The following is a 9,198-nucleotide window of genomic DNA, read 5'->3' as shown; positions in this document are numbered from 1 at the left end:
ATATATATATATATATATATATATATATATATATATTATATAAAACACTCCTAATCATATGCTCACCCCATGGCACCTACCCCAAGCTATAGACCAGTAATTTTGCCTAGGCCTCAGTCTGTTACAGGCAAGAGAAATCATTTCTCCATTCATCCCACTGGATATATATCATTTCAGTGCAGCACCATGTGCTCCCACCTAATAAATTTGGGTGTGCTGCAGTGCCATTCAGTCTGAATTAAATCCCAATTTACTGCATTTGCTAATGGACATGTTTTGTAATGCATTGTTGGAAAGTTAAACCCCTAAAACTTTTAACTTTAAAGTTTTAAAGATTGAAATAAATGGGTCGCCCAATGAGCTGTACAAATCATATTAACACAAGTGTGCTACAGCAGTCACCATGCAATGTTGTAATATAATGCAAGACAAAGTTAAGAGGTTTCGGAAAAATTGATCTTTGTCTGATGTATTTGTATAGCGCCAAGTTCTCCAGGATTTACATTCTTGGCACATAGATATATGTCCTCTGTGATGTCTGAACAAAATTGGTTTCCCCTTCAGGAGAGAAAAGCAGATGGTATTGCCAAGGAGAACACTGTGTTCTCTGCGAGAGGTAATAAATACCTGAAAGTGTTACCCATACACATGATTCAACATGCATGCACCTAATATGAAACAATATATCTGATGCTCAGCCTGTTATTAAAATATACTTCAGATTGTATGTACCGCATGAGAGCGGGCAGCATTGATAATCTGCACCTGTGACAACAGGTGAGCTGGTAATGGACCAGGCGTATCTCGCAGATTGATGCTCAGAGGCTCCCTGCGTTGCTATATATTCCATCTCATATCTGCGGTGCTCCATCATACCGCATGTGATTACATTGAGCAGCATTCCTCAATTCAGATATTGCCTCCTGGGAGATTCGCTGTGACCTCAGAGCGTGAGATTGCCCGGTAATTGTGTTACACTTCAGGAGGGGAAATACTTCTATAAACATTAGATCTGTGTAATTGACAGGTAGGAAAAAAATATTATTTTATACAGCAAAAAAAGAACAATTCCCCAGCTGCTGCAGTTCACATAGACGGTGGGAATGGTGGAGGAGCAGCGGCAATCATTTATTTTAATTAGATGTATTATGATAATTGTGTTACTATTTCTTTGTCTTCAAATAGGAAGGAAGAAAAAAAAAATCTCCTTACCTGTAAATATTCTTTTTATGAATTCGTAAATCCCATCAGTTATTTTAATAGCACTGGAGTTAAAAATTGTGGTTCTTCATTCTGTCTGTGACACCATTGCAGAAGTTAATCTCTTCTTCCTGTTCTTGTGACAACAGTGCTAGAAAGAGATGTTTTTACCGGGATTGGAACACACAGTCATATCATAAGCGGGTGGGAGTGGTGGCTGAATGTTAGCTCTTTGGTCAAGGCAAATGGTTGCAGAAAATGGAAAGTGTCAAATGCAGAATTTATAAAGGTTATGGGTAGCACAGTGGCTCAGTGGTTAGCACTCTGGCCTTTGCAGCACCAGGTTCGAATCCCGGCAAGGGCACCATCTGCAAGGTAGGTTAATTGCAGATGGTGCCTTTGAATTGACCTTAGACCATATAAAAGACGTATGACTATGGTAGGGACATTAGATTGTCAGCCCCTTTTTGGGACAGCTAGTAACATGCTTATGGACTTTGTACAGCGCTGCGTATTATGTTATTATTATTACACAGTATTTATATAGCGCCATCATATTACACAGTGCTGTACATAGTCCATAGTCATGTCACTAACTGTTCCTCAAAGGAGCTCACAATTTATTGTCCCTACCATAGTCATTAATGTAGTCTAAGGTCAATTTAAAGGGGAAGCCGATTAACCTAACTGCATGTTTTTGGGATGTGGGAGGAAACCGGAGTACCCGGAGGAAACCCACGCAGACAACCTGCAAACTCCATGCAGATAGTGTCCTGGCTGAGATTTGAACCTGGGACCTAGCGCTGCAAAGGCCACCGTGCTGGCGCTATATAAATACTGTGCAAATGTATTTAAAAAAGCCAACACGTTTTGGGGATTCAAAGGGCTTCCCTTTATCATGGCTTGGTTCTGTTGGACCAGTACTTGATGAAGGAGGATGCTGTGAATTCTCAAAATGCATTGTTTTTTTTTTAATAGAGCTGGCAAATGTGCTGAAGTGTGGGAAATGTTCTTTCTGACTTTGTTGTTTGAGACAAACATTGAAGTTAAGTGAGTGTTGTTATGGTTGTTAAAGTGCACAGCTAACAGAATTCTTATTGGCAGGTTGATAAAGATGGAATTGGCATTCGATGCAACTTCAGGTGGTTGCCGCTGGTCAAGTTCATGTGAAGAGGCATCAGCAAGTGGTGCAAAATTTGCAAGTGCTAAATATAAGTTGCCACTTCATGAATAGTGGTAATGCTGCCTGCACCAATGCTTGTGCTGACCCCTGATACCACCCTTGACACCCACCAGCCATTTAGAACACTACTTGCTGTGTAGCCTAAAAATAAGCCCCCTGAGGACCTGTACTATGCTTGCTTTAATGGATTGCCAGCTAACATCAAACAATGTATGTCGAGCCCACAGCTAATAGAAATCAGGTACATTCACCCATCAATTACTGGGAATAAGGAAATACAACTGGCAGGATCATCAGGTATTTATCATGTATTGCATTGATAGTACAGGACATTTTATTTGCATTTTTCTAATGAAGAAATACATTTCTGGTTTATAAAAACTTTATTAAAAGATTTTGACAGCTTGACACTATTATATGCAGTCTGTGCAATTTTATTATTAATTATTGCAATATACTTTCTATGATTCATTGTATCCATTGTATTTCTCATAATCAACCATTAAATTGGCAATTTTGACCAAAAACCTCCACCTTATGATAGTTGACCATTTTGTACACTGATGCAGATTGTTGATTTTTATTTGGCACATATCTGAACAACCTTCTGGACATTGTTCCCATGTTTGTGTAGTCTTGAATAGAAGCTCAATATAGAAATACAAAAGCTGGCATTATCAATCTTCCAATACTGTCATCCAGAACCAATTATCTGTATAGTAGTCCAGGCTACCCGCTTGTTTTGGGTCACCAGTGGTGGCTTCTGTATGCTTGCTTTTAGGTTGGTCATAGATGGGGGGGGGGGGGGTATTGTCATCTCTGAGCCCCAAATTTATTTTAGCAAATAGATACGGACCCTGGATGATGCCTGAAGATTTATTCTTCTAGAGATCTGTCCAGTGGCTCTGTGACTCTTGCACATTTTCAACCCTATGTTTGTTGCTTGGGCATAGGACAAGCTGGCCAATGTGTTCCCTAGCAAGAAAAAAGCTGCACACCATAGACTTGTATGAATGATTATCATCTACTCATATTGCGAATCATCTGCTGAATATAGATTGTATAACTCAAATACACAGAGGGCCAAAATTAAAAACTTAGACAAAGGGCCAACCTTGAAATTTATTGAAAAAATTGAGGACATTTTCACCTCTCATTAGATATAAAACCTTTTCATATGGAAACAAAGAGGTTTTGTTTCACATTCAATATGGAAAAAGCTTATAATAGAGAAAGTATTTTTATTTAAGTAAAAAATCTTATGCCTCTTTCTCTATTTGTAGCCTTCTGGGTTAAATTTCAATAGTAACCTTTTTGCACAGGCTAACAATTATAATAACAATATTCTTCCATGAAAATCCAACCATTCAAATGCATGGCTTGGAGTAGCTGAGGGAGAGTGCTGGAAATGCCAGACGTGGCCAATGTGGGGCTAAATCTTATGAGTGGCCCGCCGCTGGAACTCCCTCTTCATTGAAATAGTGCCGCTACTAAAATTCCCGGCATTATTTGCATCTATAAAACAGTTCAATGCGGGGCCACGCATAGGCAGAGAGCCCGCTGGTCTATAGATGCGAGTGATGCCAGGAATTGTAGTAGCGGCGCTAATTCAATGCAGCCAAGAAAAGTACGTTGGGAGCCAGATTTGGCCCCCAGGCCAAAGTTTGACACCCCTGGTATAAACATTGGGTAAATTCTGTGCACCTTTTGACTTCTTTCCCACTTTTTGAAATCCATGAATGACATGAAAAATGGAAGGAATGACATGGAAAATGGAAGGTCCACAGCCTGGACATCTTCTCCATATCCCATTGTCTCCATAGCAGTAAAAGAGAATATAGAGAAAAAGTTAGATATATACCTACGTCTTCTGCCTGCAGCATCTAAGTGACAATGACATGTGGGCAGCACGGTGGCTCAGTGGTTAGCCCTCTGCCCGTTGCAGTGCTGGGCCCTAGGTTAGAATCTCGGCCAGGACACTATCTGCATGGAGTTTGCAGCTTCTCCTCGTGTTTGTGTGGGTTTCCCCCCACATTCCAAAAACATGCAGTTAGGTTAATTAGATTCCCCCCAAAGTCTGTATTAAAGATTACCATATGACTGAGGTAGGAACATTGGATTGTGAGCTTCTATGAGGGACAGCTAGTGACAAGACTATGGTAAAGCGCTGCGTAATATGTTGGTGCTATATAAATACCGTGTACTACTGAACTAATCATTGATTTTTTTTGGAAGGTTTCTGTGAAACACTTTGCAGCCAAAATATCTCACCATGCATTGGACTGGAGTATCTTCTTAATATTTCTCCTAACTTTAATAACTTTAAGATCCTCAGGGAACCTCAGTACATTGTTTCTTGACCTTTTTTTAACATAGAGGAACACTTAACTTTCAGGGAACCCCTTCTATAGTTTCTATATCCACAGCTCACAGTTTATTAGTGTGGTGGTGAGTGGGAAGAATTCCTCCTACATTGTTGGCCAACCTTGCAGATATCCAAAAAAACCATTAAGGGATACAAATTGCTCATGACTTAAGGAACCCTTAACAACCTCTGGAGGAACCCTGGTTGAGAAATATTATCCCAGGGCTTGTTCACACCAGCAGCTATGAGTGCATTGGGTAGCCCCAACAAAGCAGCTCACCCTTTGTCCTTTGGCTTCAGTTACACCAATGCAGTTTGTTGGAGTGGGATGCAATTAAAATGGAACATGTTGCATTTATTACACAATCCATTGTTGTGTCAAGCAGTTTTATTTCTAGAATGTGATGAGCTGTGCATGGAATTACATAAATAATGAAAACATTAAAATAAACCAACGCGTTGCTGCACACATGTACACCATACCGCAGCAAATGTATGTTAGGCTCACAGTGATGAAAACTATAGGATTAGAACAAGCTCATATACTTATAAAATGGTGACATGCCTTTGAAAAAATAAACATGTTTATAAGGATATTATTTATGATAATACTATTTAAAGTCTTTTGTTTCAATAAAATGTAAGAAAAAGTCAAATATGGAAAAGCCCTCGGGATAATTCTGTGGCATTTCACAATCATTATGTGAACATGTCATTCCATTTCTTAATGTTGAAATCAACTTCACCTTTTCTGGTAACACTTTTGTGTTTAATAGCAAAGACTGGAGATTGTAAGGAAGGGATTGTTACCCAATAAAGTCAGATAGATGGTAATAATTTATTAGAAACAAAAATAGATGGGGTGCTACAGGGGATAAAAGAACAATTACAAGGGGAAACATAAAAAAGGGGGGGGGATGGCAAAGGGAAACAGGGGAATCAAAGGAAAAGATATATTACTATCCAGTATTTATATAGCGCTGACATATTACGTAGCGCTTTACAAACTCTACGGTCATGTTACTAACTGTCCCTGAAACAGGCTCTCAATCTAATGTCCCTACTATAGTCATATGTCATTATCACAGTCTAAGGTCAATTTTGGGGGGAAGCCAATTAACCTAACTGCATGTTTTTGGAATGTGAAAGGAAACCAAAGTACCCAGAGAAACCCACACAGACACGGGGAGAACCTGCAAACTCCATGCAGATAGTGTCCTAGGCGAGATTTGAACCTGGGACCCAGAGCTGCAAAGGCCGGAGTGCTAACCACTGATCCGTATATATGGAAAAAGAAATAGAAAGGGAAATGGGAAAGAAAACAGAGGGTGGGAAAGTAAAGGAAAGAAAGAAAGTGAAAGGGAAAGATAAAGTAAAAAGAAAAAGGGAAGTGGAAAGGAGAGGATAGAAAAGTGGGGAGAGGAATGGAAAGGGAAATGGGAAAGAAAAGAGGAAAACAAACAGAAAAGGAGGAAAATAAAGTGAAAAAAAAAAGAAAAGGGAAATGGAAGGTGAAAGGGAAAAAGTTCAAAAGAAATGGAAGGGGAAATGGAATGGAAATGATATAAGAAGGAAATGGAAATGGAGAGGCTTAGAAAGGGAAGGGAAATGAGAAGGGTAAAGGAGACAAATGAAATGGAAAAGGACAGGAATGGCTAAGAAATTGAAAATAAAAGAGAAAACAAAATAGAAAGTAGAAAAGGAATATAAATAAAGGGGTGAGAGGGAAGGGAAATGGAAGGGTTAAAGTAAATGAATGAGAGAAAAGGAAAGAGATGTAAATGGTAGGGATGAGCAAGCGAGAATATTAAGTTCGATCGGGCCTTTGTCCCTTAGCGAAAATGTAAGCAAGAACGGCCTTCTGATTCGCAGAGAGGTCGAGCTCTCGCCAAACAGGAGGATTTCCAGGGTTGCATCATCCTCTGCGATCCCCGGGCACTAGAGGTTAATTAACATTTGGTGCCCGGGGATCGTACACTCTTCTCACTGAATGCAGCCACAGCTGCAATCATTGAGAAGATGCCCAGCACAGGAGAACCTCCTGACATTGTAATATAAGTATCTCTTACAAATATTTACATTTGTATCTGTAACATGTACCATTTGTAAGAGATACTTATATTACAATGTCAGGAGGTTCCCCTGTGCTGGGCATCTTCTCAATGATTGCAGCTGTGGCTGCATTCATTGAGAAGAGTGTGCGATCCCCGGGGCACTACGGTTAATTACCCTCTAGTGACCAGGGATTGCACAAACAAGAGGATTCCCAGGGAATCCTGTGAATCCCCTGTGAATCCTCCTGTTATAATTTCCTCTTCCGATGGTTTTGTGAAATCGGTTCGCCAAAATTTTGCGGAACTATCAGAAGTTCGAGGAAATTTTCTAGAGAATGCCAGAGGCATTCTTGCTCATCCCTAGTAAATGGAAGGCAAGGTATGAATGAGAAAAGTGAGTAAGGGAAATGGAAAAGGCATGGAAATAAATTGGTAAAATTAGGATATGAAAAGAGAAGAGAAATAGGAAAAAGCAAAAAGAAAAAAAGAATTTACAGGGAAAAATATCTTACATGGAAGAAAAGAGAGGAAAAGTAGACCAGAATGTAATAGTGAGGAAAGGTAAAGGAATAGAAAGGGCGAGACAAAGAAAAGGAAAAAAAAAATACTGGAGAAGAAGGAGCAGAAGCCATAAGATAGAGAATAGTAAGGTAAAATTAGGGGGAATGAAGAAAAAGGAGAGGAAAAGAAGGTAAAGGATGTCAATTTAAAGGGAATTAAATAAAGAAGCAAATGGAGGAACCAACGAGAAAACTCAGAGATAATACACCGGTCAGACGCAATTTTCCTTGAAGATATTGGGCCTGATTTATTAAAGCTGGAGAGGATACACTTTCATGGGTGAAGCTGGGTGATCCAGCAAACTTGAAATGAATTTGGTCCAGGACTGAAAAAATTTGCTAACAAATAGAAGATGAATTTTAGAAAATCCATTCCAAGTTTTCCTGTATATCCTTTCCAGCCTTTGGAGATCTTTAATAAATTGTGAGTCCGCTTATTATGGATTTGAAGAAATCAGCATTGTTCTGTCATCTATTGCTAACCTCAGTGGTGGATCGCAGAGCTTAAAAGCTTAAAAGCCACTATAAAACTAATAATAGATTTTCTTTGCTAGTTAAGGAAGTCATAATTGCTCAGACGTGTCGCTGTTTACAGTAATACATCTTTGATTGCTATTCTTAGCCTGGTATTGTACATTTATCCCAGTTACAACCTCACTCCTGACTCAGGAACACATAAAACACTACGTAATTCAGGTTGTGTTTATTAAAAATTATTTGTTTGCATTTTTAAATAAACTGGTGTAAGAACCTGAATCTATGGCAAAGTCAGCATCACGTAACCTTCTATACAAAAAGACATAAGATTGGGACAGATAGGGTCAGCATTAAGGGCCAATCGGTTTATTTATATCTTCCTCGGCTTTATTTTGTTGCCCTATTGATGCATCTTGTTTTATTCACTATTTTCAACAGGTTTGCAAAATATTTTTCCTGTCTGTTTGCCATCTGCTTGTCTGGAGAATTCTCTAAATATTTATTACTCTTTGCCTGGTGGGGAATCTCGCCTGAGATACCTGAACAGCTTTTAATATGCGGCTGTACAGTATCTGATTTTGTCTGTCTTAGATTTTATTAACAGGGTTTACGACACGGATTTATAGTTTTTATGATCGCAGAGCTCACAATGCTTTATATGGTATGATAGCAACATGTTCCATGCTACATATTCACGTGTTTTTAGGGGAACACTTATAGAGAATGAATCATGGTTTAGCAGATTGATTGTCAATAAAAGAAAAAGAACAATTGCTAAAAAAAAACTGGGCTACCAATATTTAAATTTTCCATAGCAAATTTTATTTATATATTTTAAAATCAAATTCATATACATATGACCATTTACAATTCATTTTAAACTGGAACAATTGTTCCTCAATGTTTCCCAACGCGTTTCACATACCTTTCTTCATCGGGGGCAACACTCCTTAGAATGTCTACAATGAGACCTTTATATACCCAACTGAAAAAAAACAATTCACAGATATGAAAACTAAAAAAACAAACAAATATACCTTATATACATATGCTATTCATTGTATATACTTGGTCACATGCAGTGCAGAAGGTGATCAACAATGCCAGTAACTGATGGGTGAAATCAAGTTTATTACACGGTGCCAATAAGAACAAATGATGTGAATAAAACTGTGACAATCCGGAAAATAAAAAAAAAATCACGGACAAAAACAACTAACAAACCTTTAGGAAACAAAGGTACACAAGCTTGGGTCAGGTTATTTCAGGTCAGGATCAACAGGTTTTAGGAGAGGAAACAGGATCAGGGAGCACAGCAGGTAGCAGCCCAAATAACTCTGAGGATAAGGGGAAACCCTT

This window comes from Pyxicephalus adspersus, chromosome 3, assembly GCF_032062135.1.
Source record: "Pyxicephalus adspersus chromosome 3, UCB_Pads_2.0, whole genome shotgun sequence".
NCBI lineage: Eukaryota > Metazoa > Chordata > Amphibia > Anura > Pyxicephalidae > Pyxicephalus > Pyxicephalus adspersus.
The sequence above is the reverse complement of the archived record's forward strand: the minus strand, read 5'-3'. Positions refer to the sequence as shown.